We start from the raw sequence: 15,401 nt of genomic DNA on the forward strand, positions 1-15,401 counted from the left end.
TGTTCAAAGGGCTCCAGAAAAGGCAATGTTCCTAATCCTTTTCAATACAAGACAGCAAAACATTGGGTTAGCTATTAACACTGCACAAAATATTTTTGATATTACAGAAAGTAAGGGACAAAAGAAAAAAATGACCTGTGCAAAATCCTCCATACCTGTCGGTGTGCTCAGGACCTTCATATAACTAGATCTAAGTTGGACGGGAACATTCAGCCCCACTCCAAACACAAGGATGATGAGGCTCAGGAATGCCAGATGACTTACCCCAGGTCTCATACTTGGACTTGAACCTAAGACTGCTACTCACCATCTTTAATGCTTTTAGGATTTGGGTAAATGTTCTGTGCGAGGGCATGAAATTTTTTGAGGAATACGAAAGTGGCTAACCCCCAGAACTCCACCCTCAGAGAGTCCTGGTATGACTACAGTCCTTTCTTAAAATGCTCAGAGAACAGCTCTGGCTGCAGGCCTGCTTATCATCTACCGTGCTACTGGGCTCATGTGGGGCATCGAGAGAACTGAGGCCTGAGAATGGTTAAACAGCTGATTGACAGCTGACATGCAGCTGTCCTCAAATACTGCCTGGCCATCTAACGTCTAAGGCAAGTACAGTGCCCGGAGGCTGTAGATGAGTAAAGCATGGAGGAGGGAGGCCAGGGGACTGGCCCAGGGTGGGAAACTCCAGTGGCTCCTGCTTATAGCCTTCTACCCTGCCTAGTGGGATATATGGGGGCTACTTATTACCTGTCTCTATTGGTGGTCCATTCCCCAGTCTTAGATCTGTGCCCTAACCAGGGCTAGGCCTCAGTCCTTGCTTGCTTCAAGGAGCCACAATAAGAAAGCCGATTCTAACAAAGGCATCTCCACTCTGACCCCTGGGCCCAGCCTTCTTCTGTCCTGAGTTTCCAGCAAGTCCCTTCTTACCTCAGGTTTTTTTTAGGATGTGATCTCCTAAAATGAAGCCCCCTCCCCTGTGGACTTCAGTGTCCGCCCAAGGAGTAACAGGCTCACACTGTCCCTGCTCCTTGGGCCTCTCATCTTATTGTAGATGCCAGCCCTCACTATAGCACCCTGCTACTTGCCTGGATGCCAGGCTTTGGTCCAGATCTGGTCCAGATCCCTTTGCCTCCTTTGTGTAAACAGAGGTCTGCTTCCACCCTGCTTTGGAGAAGGCTTACTTCTCTATGACATAATTACAGTCTGGTGATGCTTTCTTTGTCTCAGCAGGAATCTTTCCATATCTCTCTGTAAGCCCTTTGCCTTGCCATCTAATTTCCATTCACAGTGATGAAGAGAAACCACATTTTATCTCACCCAGTCCTTTAAGAACTGGGTCTGGCTGCCATTTCTTCTGAGTGTGATTACCCCTGGGAATGACATAACTGCATTCACATCTTTTCTGACAGATGAGGAAGCATAAGTCTCTGTAATTAAGGCACAGTTCTTGAGTGCTAGGATTTGGAATCTCCTTTTGTAGGATCTTTCAAGTGCTCAAGATTGCCCTCCATCATTAAGGTGACAGAGTGTGATGGTCAGGGTAAGCTTGGGTATGCTGCAGTAACAAGCAGCCCAGAGAGGTCATAGTTTAAAGCATCAGCTTATTCATCATTTATGCTGCATGTCCACAGTGGGTTAGTATGTGCCCTGTGTCCTCACTGCTAGTGAGGTGCCTAGGCCACAGTCAAGAGGACCCAGAAAACCAGGACTGATCCTACAACCTCCCTGTGGAGAGAATAGCATTCTCCTCAGAGACCATTGATCACACTGGCCAGTAACCCAAAGCCATCAGGAGATAGCAGCACTCCCCACAGGGTATGGCCCATGGCCAAGGGGCACAGTAGCAGTCTGCAATGGATGATAGACCTAATCTTCATTTGGTGAAACTAAGGCACAGGGAAATGACTAGATTTGTCCAGGGCAAATTCACTAGCAGAACCTGGACAAGAATGAATATCTTCTTTCCTGGCCAGTTCAAGAAATACAAATACAAATGTTTTCTTTTATATGTGGATCCTAAATTAAATGTGTGTGTGTGTGTGTGTGTGTGTGTGTGTGTGTGTGTGTGTGTGTTTACATATGTGTGTAGGCCATGAAACTACAAAGGGGATCATAAGAGTAGAGGGGGAAATCTCAAGGGACATGATGGGGATAGGGTAATGGAGTACATGTGATAGATAAGCAGAAGGGGAACTAACCAGAGGAGGAAAGGGACACCCCAGAGGGAGTACATAGGCATGAGGGAAGGATAGTAGGGAGGGGGAAAGTGGAAATGGATCCTAATGACATGTATGTATGAAGACAACATGATGAAACTAATTACTGTGAGTGACGGTCTTACAAATTAATTAAAAACATGAGAGACTACTTCAGCCCGCATTGTTAGCTTTGGAAAAGATCAACTCTGGAAAGTTCAAGTGCAGTTTCCACCCAATGTGGATGCATTTGCACAGTCAAGAGGACAGATGCTCCCCCAAGCCCTCCTGCTGTCAGTTTCCAGAATCCCCAGGGTCAAAACTGGAGACAGACATGACTGGCCCTCACTGAGCCCTCTGCCCTAGACATTCTCATGGCTGATGTGGTTTCTGTACACCCTTTCCCATACACAAGCACATGTGTGACTTAGTCCTGCGTGATGAAGTCAGGGTTGACTTTCATGACCCTCAATGGTTGGATTCTAAAGTAGTGGGGAGTGACTATATTTACTGACTCTACTTTGAAGAGGCTGAATAATTCTGCCTGTGCAGCCAAACTACAAAACACAGGACTGGGAGCAGATTTTGCATGTAGAAAACACCTGTTCACAACTACTTTACCTTGGTGCACAAAGCCTGTGGTTCAGGGCTTTGAAAACAATGGCAAATAGAGATTCGATGGTCTGATTCTGTTCTGATGGAGATTTTAATTTACAATTAGTTCTGAGTAACAATAACTAGACCACAAAAGTAAGAGCATACACTTTCTTTTTTAAATAGTACTTTAAATTTTGTTTTAATTTATGTGTGGTGTCTGTATGAGTATATGCCATGTGAGTATAGTGTCTGAGGAGACCAGGAGAAGGTGTCAGGTCCCCTAGAACTGGAGTTATGGGCAGTTGTGAGGTACCCAGTGTAGGTACTGGGAACTGAGCTCATATCTTCTGGGAAACCAGTAAGCCATCTCTCCAGCTTGGACCATACATTTTTATTCTTGTCTAGAGATACTTCACAGTAGAGCATGGGCCACGTTGTATGCCCCAACAGTGCTGTGTGCTGTCGCCACTCCTGCAAACACCCTGTGTCAATGTACCTGCTTGCATCCAGAGAGCACATGGTTCCTGTCCTCCCTGTAGCTGGGAAATATTGGCTGTCACTCAAGACAGAGGGAGAATACTATGTGAACTATCACCTTGCCCATAAACTTGAGATGCTTGGGGATACTTGCTTCCTAGTCACAGAAAACTCTACCATGAACCACCCAGAAGCAGAACATGGGCTATGATGATGGCACAGACCAAGCCCCATTGCTAGAATCCAGTGTGAGCATTGCAGAGATACATAGGGCACGTGGCAAGGAGCTCTCCTTTCTGGCAGCTGTGGACACGCCTTCACTCCCAAGTTACCATGTGCACAGAAGGAAAGGACTCAGCTGTTTGGATGGAGTTCTTCACAGTTCCCACAGTGAAGGCTCAAGCAATGCCAGTCTTGGGGGCACATGTGATTCCTGGGACCTCAGCCAGTGAACACCTCAACTGCACCTTTTCTTCATGAGCATCTTAGGCCCAGTCATTTGCTTCTCACTTGTGTTTAGAGGTGAAAGAAACAGTGTGTTCCCTCCTGTCCCATCCCTGTCTCCCTTCCTTCCTCTCTCCATCCCTCTCTCCTGTCCCATTCTTGTCTCCCTCCCTCCCTTCTTCCCTCCCTCCCTTCCTCCCCCCTACCTCATCCCTGTCTCCTTCCCTCCCTCCCTCCATTTCTCCCTCCCTCCTTCCTTCTCTCTTGTCCCATCCCTGTCTCCTACCTCCCTCTTTCCCTCCCTCCCTCCCCTCTTCCCTCCCTCTCTCTCCCCTCTTTCCCTTCTTCGCTCCCTCCCTTCTTCCCTCTTCCTCCATTGCATGATTAGCCAGGACAGAATTTCAAGAGCTTGGTCCTCCTGGAGGACTCAGACTGGCCATTAGGATGCCAACCCCCTTCACTTAGGAGTTCCAAATCCTTCAGTCTGTGCTCCAGAGCTCTGAGCAGCAGAAGCAACCCAACCCCCATTCCCTCTCTGCTGTCCAGATCCTTGTCCTATGTGACTCGGCCTTGTCCCTATTGAAGTCCAGTCACTGCCCCTCATCTTCCCACAGATCAGAAGGGCTATAGTTTTTTTCCATTTAAACATAGCCACCTTTACCCAGGTACACCAGGAACCCCTGTCCAGCATGCCCAGAGCCACGCTGTCTTCAGGAAAACTCACCTATTGGGAGTTAGTTTTCTTTGTCTCTACATTTCTCCTTCCTTCTTTCTTGAAAAATATTTTTGGACTAACTTGACCGAGTCTCCACTTTCCCAGCCCCAGTGCCCCAGCTGGTGACAAGACCCAGGCCAGAGGGACTCTGCCACCTTGCCTCCTGCTCTGCCTCCTTCTGGGTGTGGCACCTCCCTTCTCACCTGCTGTGCTTGTCTTTTCACGAGCTACCCTGGAGACCATCTTTGCTCTGTAGTTTGGGCAAGCCTGCATGTTTAGGATTTATTTCCGAGTCTGAGGAGCAGAACAGTGTGTCAGGGAAGGAATGGATTTGAGGACTGATGACACTAAGGACCCTTCACTTCGGGCAGAGAATGGGGTCTCCTTTGATTCAGCGAAGGAAGTCCGGATTTTGCTAGGTAAGAATAGAAGTTGTTTCTGCACCATCCAAAAGCTTCTGTAGGGAGAGATGTGCACGAGAACAGTAGCTCCCACCCCAAGGGCAGAGTGGCCTAGGAGTCATGCCACTGACACCCAGTGTGGGCCATTATTGGTCCTCTGTTAGAGGGGTGAGTTGTCAAAGAGCTGCCAGTTTGAGACACCTGGCGGCTGAGGACAAGGCTAGCTCCAGCATTTTCTACACACTTGCTTCTGATTAGCCAATTATGCTCCTATTAATGCCTCTCTGGACACATCACTTTACCCTACAGTAGGACACCATCTTGTAGATGAACAGAGTTTGATGACACTGCATCATCACTTTCTACACACCCCCTCCTCCAGCTCCAAGACCATCACTAGCCAGGCAGTAACCTCATACCTGGGGCCCAGCTCTGTGGGAACCCACCTTCTAAGTTCAACGTGTCAATGATGATATCCCAACATCTTCTCATGTTTTCTTGTGCCATCGATGTTGACTGTCACTACTGGTACAGTTTCTGCCACACCCCTGTGTCTCCTACACAGCCTCCAGCTGATAACTCCATGCCAGGTTCACTGCAATCCCCATGGATTCCCTTTGTTTAGTGGAGTACAACCCCAGCATCCTGAGAAATAAGTACATTTCCCTGATCCTCTAGTCTGTGAAGCTGGGGATCTACATACAGACTTATGAGGAGTGAGGCCATTAAATGGTGCCAATCCCAGGTCCTAATGACAACCCCTATTAATATTAACACTAATGTAAGTTTTCCCTCCCACATACAAATGGACTCTAAATGACGGGTATGAGAGTGAAATTTATTTTAATAGAATTAAATATATCACTGTGCTATACACACACATTTTAAGCTTAACATGACTCCAATCAAGCAGGGAAGTGGTGAGACCTAGGAGCTCTGCATTCTTCATGCTTTGCTTTACAATGGAGCCTCCTGCAGTTTAAAGTTAGAGCCCTGAGAACTGGAGGCTCCTGGTCTTTGTTAGAGGCCTGAGAACTTGAGGTGTCTAGCCTGTGTTAGAGCCATGGGAATGGGAGGCTCCCTGCCTGTGTTAAAGTTTACACTCACTCAGAAATGAGACACTCATTCTTCTGGAAGAGAGATTTAGAGGTGTGAAGTTTTGCCCACTCTCATTTTCGTGGCTACGGTTAGCATTAGCATTCTGACTGTTATTGCCAATGTTGATAAAAAAAAAAAACACACTGCTCGTGGCTTGAAACTCCCTCACTGCTTCCTATCAGAGCTGAAGGCGGATGGATTGGTGGTGCTCACCATGAGGCTCCCATCCCATAGGTTTCCCATGTCACGGAACTCCATTTTTAGTCATCTCTTGGCTTCCAAAATTCAGCGGTAAGGTAGATACTGCAAGTAGACACATGGAGCTGTTCCTGAGCTCTTCCATACCCTCTGTCACCCTCTGCCATGTGTACATTCAGAAACGCGTTAGGGCTCACTTCTCATTGTCTTCTTTGGCAGTGGAAAAGTGACCAGTACGTTGAAACAATCTGAGGAACCAGTGGTCCCCGTCAGTCCTATCGATTTCAGTGGGGGACTAAGATTCACTGTGCCGAGGATGGTGAAGGTTGGTGTCAAGGGAACTAGCTTCTGCCACAGCTGCCTGCTGGAACAGCCCCTCCAGTGAGTGGATCCCCTGGAGAGGAGGATGGGTGTCCTGGGAGCCCCACAGTGGGCCTGCAATTCCTCTTGCGTGAAGGGAGCTAAGCCCTAAATTGAAATGCCTCACATCTTTCCCCCGCAAATCCAGGATCACATCCAGGACAGGACTCCCTGAGTCTAAAATGCTTCCTTTGCCGCTGTGCATGCCACCAGATGAAAATGAACACTCCTAGCTTTGGGGTTTTCTGAAGACATTGGTCTTTTAGAAACTACATTGTATTTGTTTATTTTTGAGGGTGTGTGTTGAGGGGGCTTGTACATGTGCCACGGCAGGTGTGTGGAGGTCAGAGGAAAACTTGAGAGAGGAAGTTCTCTCCCTCCGCCACGTGAGCCCCAGGAAGGGGACTCGCCTTATCAGCTTGGCAGCGAGCACCTTGGCTTGCTGAGCCATCTCGCCATCTTTCTTTGCCTTTTTGTGAAACCAATCTCGAGGTGAGATTTTGTACGATAAGGTGCACCTCACCTCAGTGACTAGCATTGACAAAGCATCCATCCACGCCACTACCTTGCCGTCAATCAGGATAAGCAGCATGTCTGCTGCCCTCAAATATTCCTCAGACCTCTTTGCAGCCAGCGTCTCCAGCCACCACCTGAGCCCAGAGCAGATCCCTTTTTCTGTTTTATGTCACCACGCATCAGTTTCTCCTACCCTGCAATTTCATTTCTATCGATAACCACTATGTGCACTGTTTTGCTTCTGGCTTCAGTGCCCAGTGTGGGAATCTACCTTCTAGCTGCTGCTGGTCCACTCTTCATCACTAGTGCTTCCAAATCAAGTGCCACCATAAACATACTGAAATGTGCTCTCTTCCTTCTCTATGATGTCTGTGATGCTTCTAGTTTCTTACCCTTGACCTGGGAATGCCCAGCCCAGAAGCATGTCCTTTCCATGCCACAAAGATGTCCTTGGAGCATTTCTAGGTTGCTGAGAACATACTGGATGTCAGTCTCAAATCTTACTGTACATTTTCAGAAATCATGGTGCCATTTAGTAAACATACAGAAAACACCCCAGACTTCAAATTATATGAACCTTCCACATAAAATGAACGACAGGAATCTCATTTGTTGGAGGAGATAGCACGGTTGGTAAAGTGTCTGCCATACAAGCAAGAGGACCTGAGTTCAGATCCACTGTAACCACATAGATGGACATGATGTAACCCTAGCTCCTGTAGCCCTAGCACTGGGATTAGGGGAGACAGAGAGACCCCAGGGACTCACTAGCCACCAGCATAGCCAAACAGCACGCTCTGGGTTCAGTGAAAGAGTCTGTCCTAGAAAAACACAATGGAGAGCAATAAAGGAAGACACATATCTGTGGTGGTATTGTATTCCCCAAAATATTGTGCACCCTAATAAACTTATCTGGGGTCAGAGAACAGAAAAGCCACTAGATAGAGAGGCCAGAAAATGGTGGCACACACACCTTTAATCCTAGCATTCCAGAGGCAGAAATCCATCTGGATCTCTGTGAGTTAAAAGCCACACTGGAAACAGCCAGGCTTGGCAACACAAGCCTTTAATCCCAGGAAGTGATGTCAGAAAGCAGAAAGGTATTTAAGGCGTGAGGACAAGGAACTAAAAGCTGGTTAAGCTTTCAGGCTTTCAAGAAGCAGTTCAGCTGAGATCCATTTGGATGAGGACTCAGAAGCTTCCAGTCTGAGGAAATAGTATCAGCTGAGGAACTGCCAATGTGAGGTAGCTGTGGCTTGTTCTGCTTCTCTGATCTTCTAGCATTCACCCCAATATCTATCTCCAGGTTTGTTTTTACTAATAAGACCATTTAAGATTCATCTACACATATCCACCTCTGTTCTCTACACATGCATGCACATAACATCTTCTCTGCACCCATTTTCACATATGCACAAACATTATATATACATCATAAGCACACACACAAAATTAGGAGAAAAACAATAGTGACTACATTGTAGTGAAAGTAATGTGAATCTTAAAAGGTCTTATTAATAAAAACAAACCCAGAGCCAGGTATTGGGGTGAATGCTGGAAGATCAGAGAAGCAGAACAAGCCACAGCTACCTCACCTTGCCAATTCCTCAGCTGATCCTGTTTCCTCAGACTGGAAGCCTCTATGTTCTTATTCAAATGGATCTCAGCTGAACTGCTTCTTGAAAGCCTGAAAGCTTAAATAGCTCTAGTTCCTTGTCCTCACGCCTTATACACCTTTCTGCTTTCTGCCATCACTTCCTGAGATTAAAAGCTCACTTCTTGGGATTAAAAGTGTGAATCATCATGCCTGGCTGTTTCCAGTGTGGCTTTAAACTCACAGAGATCCATCTGGATCTCTGCCTTAGGAATGCTAGGATTAAAAGTGTGTGTGCCACCATTTTCTGGCTTCTGTATCTAGTGGCTGTTTTGTTCTCTGACCCCAGAGAAGTTTATTAGGGTGCACAATATTTTGGGGGAACACAATATCACCACAGTGAAGGTAGCTCTTGATTGGCCTTGGTTTGTGTTCTGGAGTGTAGATGGAAATTGAGCAGAATTCAGAGAAAGGCACAGAAGAGGGAAGGGAACAAGAGGCCCAGTGTGGTCCTAAAGTTAGTCACAGGCATTGAAGGCTCATCTTGGACAGGACCATTGCCAACTGACCTCTTCATATCACTAGAGAGCTGACAGGCCCTCACTGAGACTGAGACACACCCATGCTCTGGGATAAGAGGTGCAAAGTAAGGGACAAGGTGCTAATGGAGACGGGATGTGATGGCTCATCTCCATTCCCAGCTTGACTGGGTTTGGACTCATCTGGGAGGCACACCTCTGAGCACATCTATGAGGACCTTTCCAGAGAGGTTTAACTGAGAGGAAAGCACGTCTAGTATATGGGTGCTGTTATCCCACAGGTGTGGGTCTTGGATTGAGCAGAAAGAACAAACTTGCAAGCTGCCAGCTGAGCACCAGCATTCATCTCTCTCTCTCTGGCTTCCAGCTGTGGACACAATGTGGCCAGCTGCCCCAAACTCCCACTGCTGTGTCCACCCATCATGATGGACTGTGTCTCCTCAAATCGTGAGCCACCCTTCCTTCCTTCCTTCTTAAGGTCGCTTCATGCATGATATTTTGTCACAGAAATGAATGAAGTAAGTAATACAGATGGAGAAGAGGGAGAGAAAGAATACACGGGCAAAACTTAGAGTCCTTAACAGAAATGAATTGCAAATACCAAAGGATATACAGTCCTTGAACTCTCTGTGTGCCCCCCACCCCCACTCCCCAGCAATACACCAGTAACTACACTTTGCTATGGTGACAGAAGTCTCTCTTAACCCATAAACTCATAACACCCTCCAAGTGACCTCAGTGCAAATAATAGGAAGAGTCTTTGTTTGCACAAAGCAAATGTGAGAATAAGCAGAAAATCTAAATCAAAGCATTCAACTGATGAATCCACCCACAAAAAGGAAACAGAAATAGAACAAAATAACACAATTCTCCAAGGAGAATTAATACCCTCATACAAGCATTTCAGGATGTCAGAAATTTCAAAAATTAAGATAAAACATAAACAAAATGGGAAAGAAACAAAAAACTGAATAACTTTTTTGAACTCAGGAAAAAAAGAAGAAGAAATAGAGACAAATATCAGAAATAGAGACAAACTCATAAGCTGCCTGAGGGAATATATTTGAATAGATATTCGGTAAATACTATGAAGTAAGGAGAGAGAAGACATAAAGGGTCAGAGAGCAGTGGCTAAAGGGACTCCTGAGCACAGGTTCAAAGCATACCTTTGGAGCCTTAAAAGGAAACAAAGTGACAAAGCCCAACTCATGGAACTTTCCAGAAATGAAAAATGCCCCCTCTCCATTGGCAAGGCCCTAATGGTCATTGGCAAACTACTGAATCTTAAGATCTTATCCCAGAAAACAACTAGACTTTAAACATTAAATACCAAAGTCCCCATGGCCTCAAGGCAAACATCAAAATTAGCTTGCAGGCATGAGAAGCACAGCTCCATCATGTAGAAAACAGGCAAAGCTGCCTCTGGCATTAGAAGAGAGCAGGTTGGAGCATGGAGGGTCGTCCTTACCGGCAACCTGGCTAGATGCAGAACCGCCTAGTAAAGAACCCCTGTAGGCATGTGTGTGTGTAGTCATGAGGATATCTTCAGAGAGGTTCAACCAAGGCCGGGAGACTCACCCTAGATGTGGACAGCACTAAGCATGGGACCCTGGACTGAATATAAAGAAAGGAAGGCAAGCTGAGGACCAGCATCCACCCCTCTCTCCCTCCTGACTGCCGAGGCGACATTCCAGCTGCTCCATACCCCTGGCACCATGACTTTCCTGCCATGACAGATAGCACCCTTGATTCACGAGCCAAGATCAATGCATCTTTAAATTGCTTTGTCAGGTATATCATCACCGCAATGAGAAAAGCAACCAGGATGTCACTGCCAGCTAAAGCAGTCTAATGGCATGCCTTAAGAAGAACTTTTGTTTTATTTATCTATGTATTTACCTTTTGCAGGGTTGGAGACAAAAGCTAGGACTATGTGTGTGGCCAGAGAGTGTTGCATCCCTGAGATACACCCTTGCTCTTTAGAATTACAACTTGACATCTAAGAACACATAACATGCGGCTCTCATGAGCCATCTTATGGGATCTCCTAAAGGGTGAGCTTCCTCAACTCCAGCCAAAAGGTGCCTGAGAAAGCTTAGGCAGAGAGATTGATGGCAATAATTTTTTATATTTAACTGAATATGTAGGACACAAATAGAGAAGGGCAGGAGAGTAGAAGGATTTGTGTGTGTGTGTGTGTGTGTGTGTGTGTGTGTGTGTGTGTGTTATAGAGTTTGATAAAATGAAAGAATTAAAACGGAAACAGTACATAAAACTGAAAGAAAGGAAGAAGGGAACAATTGTATTGGTTGTGAGACACTGTACATGTGACCATCAAGGGCAGGGCTAAAACATTGCGAATTAGCAAAATACTGAATAAGAACACAGAAGCCTGAAGGAGTTTTAAAAGGTGTAAGTACCAAAGAAGCACTAAAGCAAAACACGAACATATGTGACTAACGAGAAGGTGATAGGGAGAGCACAAATGCATGCAGACTCCTGTAGCCCACGTGAAACATCCATCATACTGCAGGGAGACCACACATAGTCATATGGATAAACAGAATAATGTGACTGACCTCTGAAAAGAAAATGATTTTCTGTCCATATCAGAAAGTGGATTTGGGAAGGTCTAGGACCTGGCTAAAAACAGAGTCCAGAAAGTCTAGAATGATAAGGAAAGGCTAAGGTTGCCAGGCAGGTGACAGCTAGGAGCCAGGGGCTGCGAATGAGTGTGAGAACACTATAAGGAAGGACAGCCCCATGCCAGAAGCACAGGTCACCTGTGATTATGTGCAAGGAACATAACAGTAGAAGAGGAGTGGCCATAAATGGGCCAGGAGTGAGCTGTCAGCCATGTGACCAGTGAGATGAATCTTATTCGACAGTTTAAAACTTACTCCTCAAAACAAGGAATAGAACTTCTCCCCTGGTATGTGTTGGAAACTCACAAGATTTTACTTCATTGCTTTTTGAGTTGTACGGAAAGCATCAACATAGTCCATCCAGACAATGACCAATAGTTCTATCCAATCAGAATGTAGAAGAGTTGGGGAGACCAATGGCAAAACCAGAAAACAAATGAGCATGGAAATTTTGTTTACCTTTGCATGTGTGCATACATGTCTGATATGAGTGAATGTGGCTATGTGGGTGTGCCACAGTGTATGTGTGGCAGTCAAAGGATAATCTTGAGTGTGGATTCTCATCTCCCACCTTGTTTGAGACAGGGTCTATTGTTCTCTCCTTCATATACCAGACTAGCCAGCTCTGGAGGTTCCAGGAAGCCTCCTGGCTCTACTTCCTTTCTTGCTATAGGAGCATTGGGATTTCAGATACACCGCTAACGGAGGTTCTAGGAATCTGAACTCAGCTTCTTACATTTGTTCAGCAAACATTTTACACACTGAGCTATCTCTCTAGTCATCAGCTTGGAATTCTTTTTTTTTTTTAAAAAAATGTCTTCCATTAAATCATTCTTAGATGAAAGAAGACATGACAATCGAAATCATATTTAAAAAAAAATTCTGATGGTAAGGAAGTCATGAAAAACATTAAGAAGAGAACAATCTGTAGCTTTAACTGTCTGTATCAGTATCAACAATAATAAATGCAAAATCTAACAAACATTAAAAGCAAAATAAAGCACCAAGAAGCAATCAATAATATTAAAAACAGGAATTAATGCACTAGAAAATAGAAAAAGAGCTGAACTCATTAATAATCAAAAACTGTGGGCTGTTCCATCCCAGAAATTCACAGTAGACAAGCAACTAATTGACTTACCAAGAAGTGGGAAGAGGAAACACTGATACAGGAATGAAGGAAGAGCAAGAGGGTAAGGGAGGGAGGGAGAGAGGGAGGTAGTAGGGAGAGAGGGCAGATGGGATTGCAAATGTGCAAAAACCAGTCTCCCCAGAATGCACCAATTAGGACGTATCATAAAGTATTATTTACGAAACCCTATGCAACTAAATTTAAAACCTGGCACAAAACAGAAAGCAGAAGTCTTCAAAACTCTCCTTTTAGAAACAGAAAGTTTAAACAAAAGAATCTCTCAGGAAGTCACCAAGTTCCCGAGCTCCTGACCTGGAGGGGAAGGAGTCTACCTGACAACTTCCCAGAGGCTGTGCTGCAGGCTCCAGGGGTAGACTTCTGAGTGCTGGAGATAAAAAAAAAAATCTTCTGAGCATAAAAGAAGGAAAAGAACTCCTATTTTCATGAAGCTCGAACACTTAGGCCTGGTAAAGACAGTTCATTCAGCTTCACAGAAGTGCTGAAAAACTGCCCAGAGAGACTAGTTCCCACTCAGAGTTCAAAACTGAAAGCACTTGCCTTCCTCCCAAATGACCAGATGGGGAAACAGGCACTTGCCTGGCTTGTTGGAAGATAACTGGGATAGCCCCTAAGGAGGCATGCACCACTGACCCCTGAACTCAAAGTTTACCAGTAACTCGCCATCTCTGATTCTGCCCTGACTCTACCCCCACACATTGGAGCAGACACACAGGGTAACATTTGTTCTCTGTGTCATTGCTGCTACTGGTGGAATGACGTTAACATCCTCAGCCAAAAATCAGGGAGTGAGACCCTTTCTGAGAACTATGGACTCAGGGAAGAGTGTTATTGCAACACGGCCGAGCCTGAGCTATGTGCAATCTGCTGCTGCTCCTGACCCTCACAGACAACAGAACAGCAAAATTCTGGGTCTAGTCTCTGGCCCTTGCTAAGTTTGTCAGGCCTATGATGTATGACAATAGCCAAAATGTCTACACAGGACAGTGTCAAGTATTACAGTTATGAAAGGCTTACGGAGGGTCAGGGCTCCGTAGATAAAGTGCAGTGAAGCTGAGTTTGGAACCCCAGCACCCACAGAACAAAACAGGTGATGTGGTGTGCACCTGTAGTCCTAGTGTTGGGGAGGTGGAGACTGGAGAATCCCATGGGTTCAATAGTCAGTCATTCTAGCCAAGTCAGTGATCTCCAGGGTCAGAGCAAGACCTCATCTCAATAATCAAAATAAAGAGGGACTGAGGAAACTATCTGATGTCAGCCTCTGGTCTACTTATACACACACACACAGGCACGCACACATGCATGAATGCACACACATATTTACATGTACCTCCATACATACAAAGCATATACAAACATACACACACACCCCATAAATGCACACATGCACATGCATGCACATACAAGGCACATATAAACATGCACACATGATCACACACATACATACCACCCCCCATAGTTTTAAGGAGAATCACTAATATTGGCTGGATTCACTGTTAGGGGAAATGCCTAGGGCAGTAAGCTATAACAGGAAAGAAGAAATGGGTACATCTGTTGGTCTCTTCTCACAAAGAAACTCTGAGTGACTAGACCAGAAATGAATGAACGCGATTGGGACAGGTGGGTTGTCAATGGAGTATCATTTCTTGAGCAGCTTTAACTTTTGGAACCTTGATAAGATTAGGCTCCACTTAGCATCCCTAAAATTGAATACAGGACCTCTCTAGATCAACTATATTCCAGTTAAATAATGTAGGAACACAGAAGGGGAACATGGGACTGAGAAATCTAGAGACAAAAATTCGACTGTGTAGACAGATTACAAAGACAGAGAGACATAAGCAGACCTCAGACTCTTGTTCAGGATTGCTTTCCAGGAATCCTGGGTTCACATTGCTGCAGACTCTTGGATTCTTGGACTGTGCAGATGAGAAAGTGCAGTGAAGGTCATTTGACATGTTCCTCATGGGGAGGGAGGCTGTGAAGAGAACAAGAGAATGTTCTTGCCTTGAAATAGTGCCACAGTACAAGCAGGACCTCTTGGGAAGTTCATGATCTCAGTATTATTATGAAGACACATTGAGGGAATGTCGTATTAAATTCCTTTCACTGTGTTCAAAGATATCAAAACCATAGAGGATAAGACAGATAAAAAGACCCAATGGGATGGACCCTGGCTGGATTTCCCAGCTCCTGGAAAAGATAGATGGAAAGAAAATGACTGGGACAGTTGAGATGTTTCCAGAAAGACTTGGGGTTAGGTAGCAGTGGGGATCAATATTAAATTGACCAATTTTGAAAATACTTTGTATATAACTTGAGCTGTGAGTGACCATTGGGAGAAGTCATGTAGATGATAAGTGGGTAACATGGAGACAGTGGGTAAGTTGGAATAAATTCTGCACAGGGATAACTACTCTTCTTGTTTTCATTTTTAAAATTACTTCTAAGTGAAATCTCCCCAAAGAAGGTCAT

The sequence above is a fragment of the Peromyscus leucopus genome, chromosome 1 (assembly GCF_004664715.2).
Source record: "Peromyscus leucopus breed LL Stock chromosome 1, UCI_PerLeu_2.1, whole genome shotgun sequence".
Lineage (NCBI taxonomy): Eukaryota > Metazoa > Chordata > Mammalia > Rodentia > Cricetidae > Peromyscus > Peromyscus leucopus.